This window comes from Cygnus atratus, chromosome 17 (genome assembly GCF_013377495.2).
Source record: "Cygnus atratus isolate AKBS03 ecotype Queensland, Australia chromosome 17, CAtr_DNAZoo_HiC_assembly, whole genome shotgun sequence".
Classification (NCBI taxonomy): domain Eukaryota; kingdom Metazoa; phylum Chordata; class Aves; order Anseriformes; family Anatidae; genus Cygnus; species Cygnus atratus.
This window is the reverse complement of record NC_066378.1, coordinates 3147540-3166746: the sequence shown is the minus strand read 5'-3', so window position 1 is coordinate 3166746 and position 19207 is coordinate 3147540.

The following is a 19207-nucleotide window of genomic DNA, read 5'->3' as shown; positions in this document are numbered from 1 at the left end:
CCTGGCAATGATACAAACAGGGGGATGTTTTCTTTAAAAGGATGGCTTGGATACAATCAGTATTACAATTTGTCTCAAGGCTCTGTTGCTAACTCAAGCCACATGAGCAAATTTAGCTGTTAAAGGTCTGACTGCTTTTTGATCATCCTCAGCACCTGGTGAGCACCCCATCTTGGCAGCATGTTCCCATGCTCCTGAAACAGTTCCTTCCCCTCCTGACCCATCCATGGTACAGGTCTCAGGCCGTACACTGTGTGCTGGGAGCTACACAACACAAAAGCAGATGCACGCTCATCTGGACAGCAACACCCAGAACCTGAGCTGTGATCTGAACCGAGCTGGCAGGCACTATTTCCAGCTCCTGATAATGAGACTCCCTAATGAAGTGCCACTTCACCAGAGGATGCCCAAGAAGCACATTCATCCCTCCTCTCACCCACCACTGGGCTGCTCATGACACGTTCCCATGTCCTGCAGGTTCCCAGATAGAGATGTCTGGCCCATTGATTATAACCTTGGACCTCTTCCCCTAACCACACTGCTTCAAAATAAGCTAAGAGGCAGAAATCCAAGCTATTTTCATTTCAAGCTTCAAAGAAGATGCTCAAAACAAAAGGGAACACTTAAGCAAAGCATGTATAAACAGGGAGCATCTGGCATTTTCTCTGGCAACACCGAGTCCTGAGATGTGCACAAAAGAGTTACCAATAAAGTCAGGTAACAAAAAGGTTTACTGTTACTAGCTCATACAAGACAGTGTCTGGGCTGATTCATGCTGTGAAGTCCAATTCACTTCCATGACCTTAAACAAGAGAAAAGTCAACACATTTCAGCCCACTCAAAGTTAACATCCCTGCTTCGCATCTCAGTGGGGGTACAGCCCTTTGGTAGAGCCTGTTGTGTGTTAGCCTCCCTTTATAAAGCACCATACAGAGCAACGCACACCTGATTCCACTACTTGCATTTGTTTCAGCAAAGCAGCTCTTTGCTCTCCAGATCCTGTGCTCAGACAAAAGAGGCAGGCAACCATCTGCTTCTCCAGGGCTACGGATACTCAGCAAGATACTGCAGCTTAATACAAGCGTTCCTCTGGGTCAAGTGGCAGAGCTAACTGCTTCCTCTATGCCGCAGTCTTCACTTCAGAAAGGAAGAGATTCAATTAGCAGCCTGTGAGCAGGGGAAGTCTCCTGGTGAGCAGTCATATCTTCAAGATCATGTCCCACACATGCTCAGAGAACACAGCTTTTCATGCACCTGGGCGGTCCTCCAAACCAATTTCTGCAAGGGAATCATTGCAGCCTCAGGCCGTATGCTGGAGAAACCAGAAAACTTCATGGTGGAACTGTAGTCCCACAGAGGCATTTGCTAAACCAGCAGGAAAACAAAGCCACTGTGACAAAACATGGCCAGTAACAAGACTGTACCTACTCTACAAGGATGGGCAACAGCATACCCACAAGATTCTTTCCTCTCTGGAAAAGGAGAGAAAAAATTCTATCCTGGATGAAAACTTTAAGAGTCCCATTCACTGAAAGCCTCACTGATCCAGCTTGCTCCCCCACAGTTCCCATTCCCTCAGCTCAGCTACAAACTAGGGAAGAGATGCCTCTGCCCCGGTGTACTTGAAATTCTTAAGGGCAAAGCTGACCTGCAACCCAGTTCATCTTTTGAGGGGCTGTTTGGAAGCATCTCTAGAAGTGAGATGCTCTGGCTTTGCTCAAGCCACCTAGAAACTCACTTAGTATTCTAATAAGGTTAATTAGATATTATAATATTAATTCCTTACAGGACCAGAAGCATTACTGCTTCAGCTCCATCTTAACCAGCAAGCGGTCTGGCCATGTATCTGCAGACTGGTGACTAGATTTCTTTTTATATCAAGGAGCCTTTGTCCCACTGAAATAAGTTTGGAAATCAGAACATGGCCTGCAGGGCTAAGAGCTTGGGTAACACCTAGGAAATACCAATACGCTCTTGACATTACCTTAATAAATAACGAACAAAGTATAGGTAAGGTGATTATTATAGACAGTGAGACTTAACTACAGGTGTGTTAAGTACAGCAAACCTGTGAAGTATGATTAAAGGATTTAAAGGTCTGTCTTGTTGCTCAAGCAATTATCCCAGAGTAGAAGACAGCATCTGTTCAATAGCAGCTGTAGATGCCAACCTCTTAAGATGCAAAAGACTCCAGCCAAATTGAAAACAAAAGGGTGTTGAATAAAGCAATCACAGATTGCCAACCTGAAGTAGGAAGACTGCTACAACCTCTTGTAAAAGTCAATAAATGTCTAATTGTTCACTGGATTCTGGAGTCAAGAAACAGACACCAATTCTGACAGGAGTCTGAAGCCCAGGTTTGCCTTTCCCTTTACCTCCCAGAAGGACCAGCTCAGAAACCTTATGTTGATATTTCAGGGGACTGTGTGCAGAGTTAAATCCATTTCACACAAGTGTTGTACAACTATTTACTTCCATTTATCACTCCTTGTTAAGAAATGCCACTGATTTTAATGTTGCAAATGCCTGACAAAACCTGACACCCGTGGTATAAGGGGCACCAACTTGCATTCAGTGCCTCATATGTTTGCTGCTCCAAAGCTGTGATTATGGTTTTTGGGGTTGGTTTATTGTGGGTTCCCCCCACCAAGGTGAGGAGGGACAAGGAGAGAAGAGGAAGACTAGGAAGAGAAAAGCACTGTTGTCTGCCAAATCAGCAACATAGGGATCCCTAAACTGACAGACTCTACCCAGCATGAGCCTCCGGAACATCTCCCAACTGGGACACATGGCAGTTCAGTCAGTTGGGCTAAGCTGGAGTCTAAGAGTACTTGATCAAAAATTTCACTCATCTTTTAACCAAAACAGGAAGCACTCTCCACATTTTGGGGGTAAAAAGTAGACAGTCAAGCCTAAGCTGTAATCCAAAAGACATCCTGTTCCACTGCCACTTTAGCTCATGATACTACCCCCTGAAGCTGGAAATATTTCCAGGAGGATTTTCAGAAGCAGGACAACTTCTATATGGGCAGCCCAGGCCCATACAAGAGCCAGCTACTACACTGAGGAACAAGAGGCATGTTCCAAAAGACCTAGCCTGAAATCCCAATATACACTGGTGAGCTAGACTTCCACCACACTGCAACAACTGGAATTGTTTTTGTATCATAGCTTGTAGCTAAAATATCCATCCAGTGCATGGGAGACCCAAACCTAATTCTCTTCTAAGAGGCTCCCAGATACCTAGCTGCCAGCACAGAGCTGCAGCCACAGTGTAGGGTTTGGTGGGGAGTTAACCAGCTTGTACTGTCCTTCACCCAAATGAAGTCAGCGAGCTTCCAGAGAAAGTGGAAAAAGCTAAGCCAACACCTCTAATTTCAGATCCTGTCTTATGAATGGAATGATAAGCTTTCCTTAGTCTACTGTTTAAACCTTGCTTCTTTCCCTTTGAAATACCAAAAATACTTTGTTTAAAACACTGGAGCCTTGAGTGACAACCAATGCCATCCAGCTATTGGAGAAAGATTGCTCAAGTCCATCTAAGCCCTATCTACCAGTAGTTTCTGCTGCCAACCTGCATTGCCATTACACGCCCACCACAATTCATCACAGATTTGTGCTTTCAGAAGTGCCAGCTTTCAGGAAGAAGCAGAGGGCTCTGAACCCCCTGGAGCATCTACAGCTGGCCTCAGCCCCTTCAAGGATGTTTTCATTAATCTAGATTAAGAAAATCATCAAATAATGGATTTGATCAGAAACACTTAAGCCTCGCCTTTTCTCAATCCCCCGAAGACACACAGGAGCAGGAACAGGCACCTTATTCCAACTTCTATTTTTATTGAAAATGGTCATCAGTTTTGTTTCCACTAAAAATGGAAAGCCATTTTTAGACGTGGGTTTCAGAATAAGCAGCATGTAAAGAAATCTACTTCTTGCCAGAACTCTGTGCTTCTCTAATAACTTCAAGAAAAGCAAAAATCTAATGCAGAGCCAAAACATACCACTTGGTCTCACATGGGATCTGATCAAACATCTAAAGGCAGTCAAAATTCCAGGAAGGGAGAGCTTCCTCATTCTTAAGGAATATTACAGAATGTACAGAAGGAATGAATTTGTTTCATTGAAGTCTCTTATGATTTACCCCCTTGATCAATATAACCCAAAAGCTTTGAAATAGACTGAGTATTCCAAGCATTCACCTGCAGTCAGTGGGAGACATAGGACACCATTCAATTAAGAGATAATAAAACATGCTATGTTCAGCATTTGTTTGTTTGAAAGTCAGAAGGGTTTTCAGACCTGCCTGCTTAGCCTATCTCCTACAAAAGCCATAAATCTCCCTCTTCTCACTAAACCAAACCATATTCTTATGCTTAAATCATATGAACAAGCTCAAAGACCAGAGGAATTTGCAAGCACCAGCCCTTTTCTTCCTTCCCAACTTACTCTGTGGCCTTCAACAAGTCTCTAAAAATCCAGCTTTCGGGAGCAGAGACCTCTCATCTTTCATTTGGGGAAGTAGTTTCTTTGAAAGACACGCACTCTACTGTTGACCTGCCAATATTTGCACAAGAGTGTGCTAGGACTGAAAAGGATATTTCTTGATCCCATAAATGTTATTCAAAGGCAGGGATATGTCATGCTTGCCTTTATGATTGCCAATATACATATGAAAGTCATCCTGAATACACAACTGGGTGGAAGAAAGTCACATAAACAATCAACTAATGTGGAATAGAAAACTGAGTATCAGATCATGGCAAGAAATACTGAGCATGGGAACAGTGGAAAAACAGGTGAAGTTCTGGATGGTCTAGACCCACGAAACAAGCAGCACATATCCATCCTGGCTGTAATTTCCTTGGGGATCCGAGAACTCCATCATCCACTCTTCCTGGAAGAATACCTTCCCAATGGCATAGGTGGTTCCATAACACAGGCCCCAACCTCATGGTGAGGAAGCCTTCCAGAAAAATAAACCTTCCAACTGCAGCAGGCCCCTTTGGTCCTCACAAAGTCAAGGTGGAAAACCATGCTCAAACCCAGTAGGCTCAGTCAATAATAAGGCCAGAGAAAGCATCCTTCTACAAAGACCCTGAGATGTGTTTCATTGCACACCTGGCCTGGTGTGCAGGACTCAAATGGGGCATCGGTTGTCCTGTTGGGGCTGCTGAATCCAAGGACTCATTTATGTCTAGGAATTAGCTCTGTGAAACTTTGTTGGTAATGTTAAATAGCCTTATCTCACCTTTTAAAGGAGGGTAGTTACAGCCTTTGCTGTTTAGACTTCAAACACTTGGGAAGAAGATAGGGCCTACTTCTAGGCAATCAGATGCAATCTAAATGGAGAAAATGCTGTCTCCATGATGAAAGGAAGCCACTTGAGCTTGCTTTAACAGTCTTTAAACCCTCATACCCCACACACTACAGTACAGGGGAAGAGGGGGAAAGCAAAGAACAAAGTTGAGAACAAGGCAAAAAAAATAGGCCGGTGAACACTTTTGCAATCTTGAGATATTCTTGCTTCCCTGGTGATTAGTCATCCCTCTTCTAGAGGAGCAGCTGTGCACCAAACAAAACCCAGCCCTGAAGCCCAGAGCCAGTGAGAGGTGGTCTCCCCCTTCAGAAAGCTTTGGATGATAACCAGCAAGAACCCTATTTTAAAGCATAGAGGACTGAGTGTTCCCACAGGACTCGTGGATGGCACTGATGAGCCAGAAGGATGCATTTAACAGTTGCTTAAGTTCTGGCACCCACACATTTCCTTACAATAAAGCCCAACACAGGCAGCCTTCAGATGTTGTGTAAATATTGTCAGTACTCTGGCACAACTCCTTTAAATTTGTTTTGCACAATCCCCAGGAGTTTCATAAACACTAATTACATCTCCTGATTCCTCTAAGTGAGCTGCGAGTGGTCTAAATATGAGGAAACTAAAGCAAAGTGAGGATTCACTGCTTCCCACCAGTGCATGGGCAGAGGTGAGCAGGCTGAAGGAGCTTCGACCTCTTCCCATGGAAGAGCCCACTACCTGCCACAAGAAGGTGGCAATTTACCCAAAGTCACTGTTGTTGCCAGCTCAGCTGTGTTTCTAGGATTGAGCAGCACAGTAGCAGTTTGGCATTATGAGCTTCTTAATAGCCATGCAATTTAAATCTTCTTCTCCCCATAACGCTGTAGAGATCTTCAGTTTCAACATTGTGTCGTAAGCCATACCATCTGCTGAACACTTCAAGTTGTTTATGGAGTTCCTAGAAAATGAATCCTATCCCCAACTCCCTAGATATATCTTGCAGATATCTTCAAAGCAGTAACAGTACTACCAGTTCAGTCATGGCACAGGTATTTCGCCTTTGCATTTTGCCCCAACACATAACTAAACAGGCTGAAGCTATCACCTGGGTCCATATTTTCTCAAAAGACTATTCTATCGATTTGTGTGCTTGCCAGGCACTTTTTAGTGCCAGAAAATATCCAAAGAACCAAGAGTACCACGTAAATGAGGCTGGAGCCCAGAGAGTTTCCAGGTGAGTGCTACCTATGTGCAAAGTTTTTATGATTAATGGCTTTTGCAAAATAGGAGCAGTAAACCCCAGCACTGAAGGTACATTTGACTAGAAGTCACTTCAGTGCAGAGCACTCCTGTTTTCCATCATCTGCTACTGAATCTACAGCTACGTGTTTTGCAAGGAATGATGGGCGTTAGAGATGAGCTGAGAGATTAAACTCAAAAGCATTTTATGGAAGATAACTGGACACGATATACCTGACAAAGAGAGGGACCTCAAGTCTTAATAATGTTTTCTCATCACCTAGAGAAGGATATTTACACAGATGGAGATTGATAGACCATGACCAGATCCGTTTTTCTTCCCCTGTAATGCACAGACCATGCAAGGAGTCCTGCAAAACCATCACATCTCACAGCATGACACACTGCCCAACAAAGGAGGGATTTCAAAACCAACAGGGCACAGTTATAGTGCTGGAATTTCTGCATTTTAAAGGGAAATCAGCCTTCAATAGAGTTTTGGTTAGTTTCATACATTTTTCTTTTGACAGAAGAACCTAACTATTGTTTTTTGCTAAGCCTTGGCAATTCCACAAGAGTTACCCATCCCTATTCTAGACAATAAAACAGTAACAAGCTGTCACTGATGGGGAACACACCCACAGCTCACACACCTCACAGGTGAGCTCCAGTGCCAACACTGCTGTATTTTAAACCAGCACTCTGAGAAAGTGTTCCCTTCAAGCTGAAACAGAATCCACGCATAAAAGTTTTCACACCAGCCTGTAGAAAGGCTGAGATATAACCTGGGTGCTGCTTTTGCAAAAGTCCTACAATATACCTTCAAATCCCTAAAGAGAATTTGGACTTATCCAAGGCTCCACATCTGAGCTAATTGTTTTTGCTCTAAGGAAAATGCAATGAGAAATTTTCTGCCAACTTGCTCATTTGCACTCCTGATCCCTTTCCTCCTGCAATCTGAGCATTAGAGCAGCACTGCAAAAACTTTCAGCACCCGCAGCGAACAGGCAGATATGGCTGTGCCACCGAGGACTCCAAATAAGGCTGTGCAACAAAGCCAGCAGCTTGTTTGCAGAGTCTGGGACAGCCAGTCCTATTTCAGCAGGAATCTCCATTTTCCTCTGTATTTGCCAGTTGTCCATGACACAGCTGCAGACACCAGCCCATGACCTCTGCAGCCATGTTTCTCCACCAAGTGTGGATCTCAGCCCTTCCTCTTCTTCACATGATGGAAAAACTCATGAAGGATTATCACTTATGGTCCTGCAATGTTAGTTAGGGATGTGTGTCTGCCATAACAGGTGGATTTTGCACCATTAATCTGGGTTGTAAGCTCTCTGATGAGAGGAGCATCCCCGTAACTTGAAGGGGAAACATGCTATGAAATACACCCAGTTCAGTTAATGGAGTGACTTAAATATTCCAGAGCAAAGAGTAATATGTAGTATTTCCACCTCTATTCCATACCACATAATTTGGCCTTTGTAGAGGTCTTACACAGAGATAAATTCCTTTTCTTTACTGAACATGTTACACCTAATATTACACCTAAAGTAAGCATGTGTAAAAGAAAGGGGATAAGCAGCTTCATCCTCATTGAAAGGCAAGATGACAGTAGTTTAATACCCTGCACAATTTATTCGGGCATCAAAATTCTGCAAACATTAACTGTGTTCTGACATGAATGCAGCAGAATTTAGGGCATGGGTCATGCATTTACTATGCTTGGCACAAAAAAAGTCTGCTCTTCAACAGCACCAGAAAGATACAAGATGAAGAGGTCAGGACAGTTTGCATCAGATCCATCTCAGAGGCACAATGAGCCACTGAAGATAAAAAAAAAAATCTGCATCCTGGATTTATAAATCATTGCTTTATGGTCAGTTTGAGAACACAGATTTCACTGCTGCTCCCAGCACTACTCTAAAATAAAGCAGCCTGTGCCAACACAGCAGGCAAATTTTGACTAAGTTTGTGAAAAAGCACATGCATGCCAGTCTGTTTTGTAACTCAGGTGGTTTATTGCACTGTACCTTACATATTGATTAAACACCTAAATTCTGCACTCAGGCAGTTATCAAGCCTTACATTACTTGTGGCACACATTATACATGCCTCCACTCACATTTTACTCTGTGCTCCAGCATTAACGGGATTTTGGAAAAGGTACCAAGAGGAAGGAAGCAAATCCTGATGCACTATTATACAATAATGCAGCATGGCCCAGAGGAGGTCCAGCTACTGTAGGAAAACTGAGTTTTCAGCTGTTCCAACCACACATCCAATCTTTCAGTGTTAACAATACAAGCTGTGGGCTGAAAAACCCTATTGCAGCTTTAGTCTGACACCTCAGGACATTGCTACATATTCTAGAGATGAACAAGGCACAGCATCCACTTATTTTCATCTTTGAACCAAGTAACAGGAAAAATTTACACCATCTTAATTGAATGGTCTTAATTAGAGATTAAGTGGGAGAGGTGTTCAAGGCATGCAGAGCTGGGCTTTGACACTCCCTGATCTGAAGGCTACATTGGAAAAATCCTTAAGCTATAAAGCATGACCTCACATCTTCCTCTGAACCCAGCCTGTCTGGCATGTTGGACACCCAGATCTTGGTCTAGATAGGAATTAAAAATGAAGCAAAACCAAGGGAGAAAAATGTTAAGTTGGAGAGAGGTGTTTCTAAGCATTCATCCATTTGTCAAGGGTTACAATCTGAGCAGACAGCACCCTGCAGAGCAGTGGCTGAGCAGAGGGCAGGGAGCTCCTGACCCAGAGAAGCCACCAAAACCAATTTCATCTCAGTGCAGCATGCAATCAAAGCAATAGCAACCTTCTCAGAGAGGTGCAAGAGACTGCTCTTGCTTCATTCTTCACTCCCTGCAAGCAGTAGTATTTAATGCTCAATGCTCACATGCCAGCTGAGAGCCTGAGGCATCACCATGACCAGGGCTCAACCTGGGCACAGCTGGGAAAGAAATCCTTTAGCAGCACAGACCCCAAACAAGCCTTTTACACTGCACAGCCCAGCTCCAAGCAGAGAAGCCCTTGGTGCAAAGCTTCCAAACAAGCAGAGGGTGTTTTACACCTGCTGCTATTTTCCTCCCTGGAAATGCAAATGACCATACAGGCTGGCAGGCAAGTCTCCATCTTTAGAACAATTTGAGATGCTATTTGTTTTGCCTTTCCTGCAGGACACAAAGTGACATGTGGCTTGTAGCATTACACAGCCTTCAAAAGCTTCCCCACCATTGTAAATTAATCTCGAGGAGGGCAGAGCACACCAAAACAAATAGGCTTCTAAGCAGAAACGCTGCCTCTGGGGAAGTTACCTTGCCTACTTCTCTCCTGCCTCCTCCATCTTACCCCTTCATAAAACTCAAATTCAAGTCCCAACAGGCACCACTTTTAATGTTGAGCTGCACAAAGGAGCAGGGTACACATGCTACTGAGCTCACTACCCCAACTCCTCCCACATGTGTACCTCCTGTGCACCTCTTCACCCCAATTTCCAAGACATCAAATTAATGAAGACTAATGGGCACCCTCCAAACATGCCCCATAAGCTATTTGTGGAAAAGTATCACCTAATTTCCATATTAAAGGATCATTTTTCCCCACCCTGAGCACATGAAGTTTAAGCAGACAGCACTGTGTGTCTGTTCCATTAAGTCATAGAAATCACCCCAAGCTCCAATTATAAATAGCACCAAACTGGGGCCCTGTTTTTCTTTCCCCTAAAAACAGCCAAATGTGCAAGATAGCTCTAGGTAGTCAGTTGTATAGCAACCAGAGGCTGCAAAGGCACAAATAAGTTCTCACAAAGCACCAGTCTACTCAAACAGAGTAAGCACAGTGACTAAGGGACTGATGTTTATCTTTGACGAGCATTTTATGACTAGCTGTATCATGAGGTGGACAGAATCTGCTCCAAAGTCAACTGATACTGCTCAAACTCAAATCCAAGGCATCCTCAGACATCTCAGCATATGGAATAGGGGGAAAAAAGACAAGACAAGCAAGGCTGATAAATAAGAGCGGAAATAAATTCACATTTGTCTAAGTAGCGACACTTGTCTAAATAAATTTATATTTGTCTAGGTAGTAACCATTCTTGCATTAGTAACCATTCTTGCACTTTGCAGAAGCAAAGAAGCTTAGCTTTCCCTTGCTTAGGGTCTGGAGAGACTGATGCACAGCAGATTTTCACCCTTAAATAGCTGCTGGCACCACTTTTAGGGCTGTCCTTCCACTTCAATATCATTTGGGGGTACTCACAGGGAACAAAACAACTTGGTCCTAGCCCTGCCTTGCCACACTCCAACTTCAGCCCACTTCCAACACTCTCAAACTGCCCCTGACCTTGCACTAAGGCAGAACGAACAAGGCTGAAGCACAGGAGAGCCATTTCCTAGATTTTTCCTTAAATTACGCACACATCTCCTTGCCCTGAAGGCCCTCTGCTCCTTGGCTCATAGTCCCTGGCACAGGACTGGAATTAGCTGGCTGGTTCTGCCTCTTTCTGCTTGGAGTGGTGGGAATTTGCAATCTTACCCCAGTTATGGATCAACTCCACATTTAGCCACAGGAAAGAAAGTCTTTGCAATCAGTAACAACCTCATGATTTAGAGCACAAAGCCTTGTTTGACTAACAACCGTCACAGAGCAGCCTGCATGCACCTTTTGGTAACACGCCAGATTCATATTTCTGTCATTTTCCCCCCATCTTGCATGTCCATATATCTATGCTCATTTCATTAACAAGTCGCCCCATCTATTTATTTAGCTATTTGTCAGTGTGGCTGTCACTTTAATTACCTCTGTCTACATGGATTGCTATTTATCTGTCTTGCTAGCAATGCACCATCCACCAAATACATTCTTCCCTTAACTATAAGCACTGATGTTATCTGTGAGCCTGACCTAGAGAGCAATGCTCTTAGAAAGACGAGCTGTTTCAAAGCACAGGTTTGTGAATTTTACTGTCTCATTAAGAACTCACACTGACAGCACTCCAGGAAAGCCAGCGCCTTCACCACTCCCCTGGACAAAGGAACCCTACACCATGGGCATCACCCATCTCTACAGGGACACTGGGCTCATGGCCACAGTAACAGGGTCTGGCAGAGCTGTGCAAGTCACTAATCTATCACTCATCTCAAGCAACACAGATGGTTGAAAACATGTGAAGTAAGCTAATTTGGGGTCTCCTCCTCCTGTGCATCCCCTTCTTGCTGCACTTTTATCTCATGCATCTGCAGGATGGAGCAGGGCTGTATGTTTGACACTGCAAGGATGCCCCTTCCCTGCATGGTGTGGGAATGTAGCAGCCCCTCCAAAATATCACCCCCTGCAGTTGGTCATAACCCCATCTGCTGTCTTCACCTTTTACCTAGCCCTATTTGAAGGATTTTTGAAACCTCAGACTTATTCCTTAAATGAAAAGCTTTCTTGCTCCACTGCTTTTCCTTTTTCACCAAGTGGAAATCAAAGCCAAAGAGCATTTGAATTCCTTAAGTCCCAGAGCATTCAGCTGGATTCAGGAATACAAAGCACCTTTTAGTAATAAACTCACTGAAGACCACCTTGCACATCTCTACTTCTCTGCTGCCCATCTCTCCTCAAAGGCTCCCATGACAGAAGCATGATAGCAAGTGCCATGTGCCCCTGTGTGCAGATGCTGGCAGCCTTAAGGCTGCAAGCTAGATTCAGGGCACCAGTTGTGGTGAAATCCCACTCCCAACTCCAGGGAAGGGACCTGAAGCATTCCAGCAATCCAGCAGTATTCATTTGTATGGGTGCCAGATGCTCAGTGGGGAAGCAGCCCAGTGTCCACACAACCTGTTCAGCAAAATTTGCTTTAAAAGGTAAACCCATGCTTGTGCTGCCTGCCTGGGGTGCTTTTGTCTGCTTGTTTCCCAAATGAGGGCTGACAGACCTGCTGGCCTTGGGCACCAGCTAAAGATTTGTGGACAGGCACTAGGGAGAGCCCAACTGCTTTCACCAGACCATTGCAGCTGTGGCCAGCCCACATCCCAGCTCCTGCACACAGCTTCCACCCACAGAGCTGTGCACACAGCAGGTGAGCTCTGCAGACCTTGCTGTAATCCACTTGGAAGCACGCACCTCTGCAGAAACCAGTTCTTAACTCCTTGAAACACAGCTTATAAAACAGCACCCTTAAACCCAGCTCTAAGTCAGACCCAAGGTCCCTCCAGACAAGCACCCTGCCTCCAGCCAGGCCAACAGCCCACACCCAGGGGGCATAATGGGCCCACACATCTTTCCCAGTGTTTTCCCAGCCTCCAGCTGTCTGTGGTTACAGCCTTTGAGCTCACATGCACACCCCAGACATTTCAGCACAGACCTACTGTTGAAGTTGAGTCAATCAGTTATTCCACCCACATTTTCTTGGTGGCAACAACCAGCTGGATCACTGCCTGCCAGCTTCCACACCAGCCTCACACTTGCAGGGCCATGCTATGAAACAAATCACATTTTCTAAGCACCTCTTCCTCTTGCCAGGTTATTCCCCCAGCCAGATTTGTCCCCTGATGTGCTCCACAACACAGCCCCACATACATGGAGGACACCTTCAGCTGCTGGTGATGGTGCAACAGCTCCTTCCTTAAATACCAGCAGGTATTGACTTCAAGCCTCTCCTTCTGATCTCCAGAAGAGAAATGCCTCAAACAGAACTCCTAGAAATAACATCCCCTTCACAAGCCAGTCCAACCCTCCAGGACAAGCTTAAGGGTCTAGAGGAGACACCAAAGGCCACGAGAACCAGTCTGCCACAGGGAAGGAGCTGCTGAGATCAAGGGCACAGCCAGTGTCTGAGGTCCTTCCGAAGGTGGGAAATTCTCAGTGAAATAAATGCTAAGCATGAGCTTTAAGGTATGGAAAAGTGACAGTCTTCTCTAAGGAAGGCAAAGGAGTTAACATGATCTTTCCCTGAGAAGTTACATGCATGGGTGGAGGCTGAGAAAGAAAACCCTCAACCCTGGAACAGTGGAGCACTGCCAGCTGTGATGGGTTTACGATAAGCTCGAAAACATCCATAAGCATTCAACTTCAAAAGCAGGGAAAGGAGGACAGGAGCTGCACAGAGTCAAATGCCTGGGGCATCCCATTTTCAGTCAGCACAGGAGGCTATTTTTAGAAAACCTGTGTACACCTACAGGAGTACTAAGGCTGGAAAGGAATTCATTTTAATGGTCCCCTTCTTCACACCCCCTTGGAAGTGGCATTTCTACAAGAGCAGCCGCTCCACCCTCTATCCCCAAGGAAAGCTGCCTGCAACACCCCCCCCCCAAATCAAAATATCAAGACAAAAGGCTTCAACACCAAAAAAACATCGCAAATGCAGATGAACTTCTAGCCAGGCCTCCATTTTTCTCCATACACCAGACTCCTGCCCAGCTTCCAGCTCCTGTGGCACTTTGCATTAGCCTGTGGGAAAAACCAGCCAGAATACCCAATGGAGACCTACAGCTATGGTCTGCCATGGGAGATGTGGAGCAGGTGGGAAAGCTGTTCATGGAAAGCAAGCACATGAGGCACCTGAACTGCAACTCCCACACCGGTTGCTTCAGGGGCAGATGAGTATCATAACCAAACTGACATATTCCAACACTGCATCGCATTAAATAACGGCCGACCCCAAGGGTTACAGCCTGAAAGCGCACACAGTGCTCATGCCGAAGACAGTATTACAGCTGTCTATTGGCTGAAGGGTATGAGGAGGGTCATAGTTGGATTTTGGAGGTTCAGGTGTTGCACTTGGTCTTTTTTTCAACTCAGGACAAGTTACTATTAAGACAAAGGTGGTAAAATATGGAGTCAGGTGATCTACCCCACATTGCCATTTCCAAATGTGGGAACATAAATTGACCAAAGATAAGGGGAGACCTGGAGGACACAGGTGAACTGCACAGACAGCAGCAATGCCCAGGAGTGCATACAGCCTCGATGACAGCTGCACCATCTCCTCAGGGTCTGACCATCCCCTTCCTCCTCCCTAGGCTGCCCCCAGAGAGCATGCAACAAGTGTTCCTCCACCTGGCCAGCAACAGAGAGCAAACAGCAGGATGCTACAGGTCTACATGAGATGTCACCTTTCACTCCAAGGAACCAACTACCTTACCTCCCAAAAGGCATGCTAAGTTGGTCAACTATCCTTTTTCTCCCCTACACATATATGTTAGCTAAGTGATGGAGTGCCCAAAGTAAAAACATTTCCAAAAATGAACCAGTGCATACACTGACCTTGAAGGCTATGCTTCCAACCCTTATGTTTCTGCTAATCATAGGATGGCTTGGATTGGATGGGATCTCAAAGACATCCTAGTTCCAAACCCCCTGCCATGGGCAGGGATGCCACCCACTAGGCCAAGTTGCCCAGGGCCTTGTCCAACCTTGTCTTGAACACCTCCAGAAATGGGGCATCTGCAACTTCTCTGGGCATCCTGTTCCATCACTGTCTGCCCATATAAAAATGTCTTTCCATCTTTATGTAAGTAATGTAAGTACTGAAAGGGCACAATGTCATCTCCCTGAAGCCTTTTCTTCAGGCTGAGCATCCCCAGCTTTCTCAGCCTTTCTTCATAAGAGAAGTGCTCCAGCCCCCTAATCATCTTCATGACCCTTCTCTGGATCTGTTCTAATTTCTACAATATCAGGAGAAATCTCACTACAGCCAGTAAAGCTGCACTCCATGCTCCAAAACCAATCCTAAACAATATGCTTTGCACTTTAAATTTGCAGAATTGCCAAGAGACCCAAAAATTTCCATTTTCCCTACCAAGAAATTACTGTTGTAAGTTAATGAAGTTCAGAACATGTGTAGTCCAACGTAGTCCATGTGTATATGAGTCCAGTAGTATATCAAGTTGTTCACAAGAGCTACCCACCCAAATGGTTTGGGTTCATAGCCACCAGCTCAGATGCACTGGGAGGAGAGCTTATCCACGAGCTCTCCAGTATCACTGTGATAGCTTTTTTTAAAGGTAGTTTACCATTTCTGTAGCAACAGAACCACCAATTCCTCTGACTCTTGAAGTACAGTAGAGCAAGGTGTCACTGCTCCACCCCATGCCATCAACATTGCTCCCTGTGTTTCTAGTTTCCACAATTTCTACTATGAAAAACAAACACTCGCTGAAGAGCAAGTTACTGTTCTTTGTCCTTGCAGTCATTGAAGGTATAGGTACAGTGAAGGCAGAGGAGATAAATGAGGAATAGAAACCCATCTCCTCCCCCCCATCATCCCTCAAAACTGATCTGGGACCAACCCATCTTCCCCTCCCCACTGTCCCTTCCACCACAAAGGAGCAGGCCAATTTCTTCCCCTCCACATGACCAGGGAAACACCCTTCAGAAATTCCACCTATTTAAGACTGCAAAGAAAGCTTTTTGTTAAAAAGTTTGGTAGCATCCCTTTAAGTGAGCATTGTGGTTTCGGCTCAGCATTTTCTTGTTTGCATGCTAGACACACACTTGGATGGCAGCATCATGTTTCCCAGCTGAACCCAACCACATCCCTGCACCTGCATAGCTAGCAGCAACATGAGAAGTCTTCAGCACGCAATTCAGATAGGGATCTCTCCAAGCAGCTTTATTGATGTTAATGGAGTTACTTGGGATTTACACTCACTTAAATCAGAGCACAGGTGGATGATAAATACTTGCAACTGGCAACAATATAGGGAAGGCCAATTTCACTCCTGGTGTAATGCTGCTCATGTCAAAAGCCATGCACCAAGCAGCAGCTGTGTTCATCACACACCACCTTAATCATGCAAATCAGCTCATTGCAAATAAACCTGTATATTCACACAACATCCCTCACTAGCTCCAGCAGAGATTGCACAGGTTCAGGACTCCACCCAAACAGATTATGTTGCAAGTTTATTGCTTTAAAATATTTTAAAGTGTTTAAGATAACATTTTCAGTGGACTTGGGCAAGCAATAGGCAGCCAACATTTGCTCATAGTTGTCTCATCCTTTGCAAATGATGTCACCTTTGGTGATAGATAATTCTGCACTGGTTGTTCGAAGCTACAGGAGTTGTTGGGCAAGGTACAACCCTAGCTGGCCTTCAAAAGTGGCCTGACAGCCAGGCATCATGATGGACATAAATGCTTTCAACTTGAGGGACAGACAAGGATGAGCAAAGGGTTGTGGCATTCCTGTGCACACCACTGCCCTTCCTGCTCACCCCTTGCCACACAGCTGACCAGAATCAGGATGCTTTTGCATTGGAGGCCTTTGCCTTGTCACCTTAGGGTTGGCCACCCACCTCCCTGCAGTCCCCAAGGACCTGACAAGTAGCAGCAGCATTTCAGTTTCATAAGCCTGTAATAAAACCCCATTTTCTTCCCTCTTCCCTGAACTTTTGTATGACCAGAGCAGCAAGAAAAACACCTTTCAGTGGGAATCATTAGGACACACAAGGAGATAAGCAACAGTTAACCAAAGCCCTCCAAGACCAGCCATGAGGGGACCCTGGGGGTAATGATGACCTTGGCAGCAGAGGCAGGAAGAGGTGAGGGTCAGATACATGGGGGAAATGGCAAGTGTCCAAATTGCACCTTCCTCTCCTGGACACAAGTCCAAGCCTCACAGCAAGAGTCAGAACCACAGAAGTCAGTCAGAATCTGCCTGATTACATCTAATAGGGACAGCTAGGAACACACGTAGGAGCAGATTACAGAGATTATTGTAGTGGTCTTAAGCTATCAACACTCCCAAACACCAACAAACAAATGGCAGGTGGCCTCATGTAAGGTGTCCTCCCTTCTCTGCCTGGCCACCAGGGTGTATTCACCCCCCAGGGGCCACTGCTCACACTCCCAGGGCTTAACCTCCCACCCTATTAATTGTTTGCCACCCTGCCATGACTAATCTGGTTTTACAACCCGGAAAGCAGTAGGGAAAAGAATCTGATCAAAAGGACAATCCTCACAGCCAGAAAACAAGAAAGGGCTGTGTAGCCAGTTGTTCCAGGACACTTAATCCATCAAGCCTTTGCCTTTCTACCCTTGGGCTTAGGCTGAGTCAGTTGTGATTTGCTTAAAACCATGAGAATTCCCTCCTCCTCAAAAAAAAAAAAAGCCAGTTGTAAAGTTTGACAAGAAAGGAAAACCAGGGGCTCACAGTACACTTGTACATTATGATTCAGTAGCTAATGATCAGCCAATTGGCAGTTTTCCATCTGCAGCATCTCCATGCCTCTGAATGCCAAAGCAAACACTTCATTTTACCTAAAAAGCTTTGCATTCAGCTAGACGTACTTGTTCTTACGCTGACATTTACACTGCAGGTCCAGAACCACAGAGTCCCACAAGAACATTTATCTTTTGGAGCCAACTACTACAAAAGCACCAAAGTTGAGCCCTGTTGCAGTATCACTTGCCTACTGGGGGAAAAGGAGAGTCTGGGGCCCAAATACTTTTTCCCTGAGAGGAAGAAAATAGATGTATTGTCATGCCAGTAGCAGTGGCCATGAAGCATCAGTCACTAAGGTTCTCACTCTTCTTTTACCTTTGAGGATAAACCAAATCACCCAGAGGAAATGTCCCATTCATAAACTGCTGAAGTACACCCAGTAGATGAGGATTTACCTTTCTTCTGTCCCCTAAATCCCAACTCGTATCACTTTGGGCCACTCACCCAAGCCCTAAGATCCAGACTTGCTGAGACTTCTGTACTCCCAGGAGCTGAGAGATTCCCTTGGCTCCTGGATCTAACACAAGCTGAGCTCAACCTCTCTGCAGTGTTCCCCATGCTTTGGAAGTGATCCAATATCCCCTGGACTCAGAGGTTTTCCATTGGTTTTAGTGAGTTCTGAAGAAGGGCCTTAAAGATGTTTTCTTTTTTTTCCTCCCCCCTGCAGCTTAGCAGAAGTCAGAGCCACTTTGCCTGCAGTTTTACGAGAGGCAGCTGGTGAAAGGTTAGATAACCAGACAACATAACCAAGCCCAGGGGAGTCTAAAGAAACCCCTATTTGTGGGCTTTCATGCCAAGTTATTGCTTACAACCTTCTTTTTTCAGGAAAGGGCTGTCTATTAAGCCAGAAGTTCCTTTCCACTTTATCTGATGATCAAGTACCTTTTACAAGGAAACTCAAAGGCACCAACCAGATGTACAAACTATCTGCATCTTAACAGCAAGTTCATGGGGGGGGGGCAATAAACCACTTCAGAAGCATCAAGTAGGAAAACTGCCTAGCTTGCAAAGTGGGATCAGTCTTTCTTCACTCGCAACCTTCAGGATCACGTTCATCTTGAGCCTGCTTTTCACTGAAGATTGGACAATGATCTGAGATAAGTAGGTTGCACTCTTAGTTGAGATGCTTTCCTGGCTCAGCAGGAAACACAAACACCTCATAACCTCCCCAGAACCCCTTCTGATTCCTTAGCAGTGTGATGGAAAAATGCACAGCACCTCTATACACAGAGCAGGCAGAATTTTAGGATTCTCAAAGCAATGATGCCCACTAGCCTGAAGAGGTAATGTTTTCCAGCAGCTTCCTATAGGAAGAACCCCTACTGTTTTCCCAAGAGAAAAACTCTTATGGAAATAATCTACTCTACAAAGCAACAAACTATTTTGGGTGCCTTTTCAGGGAAGACACTCAAAGCCCATTCTGAAAATTGGTTATAGAGTCT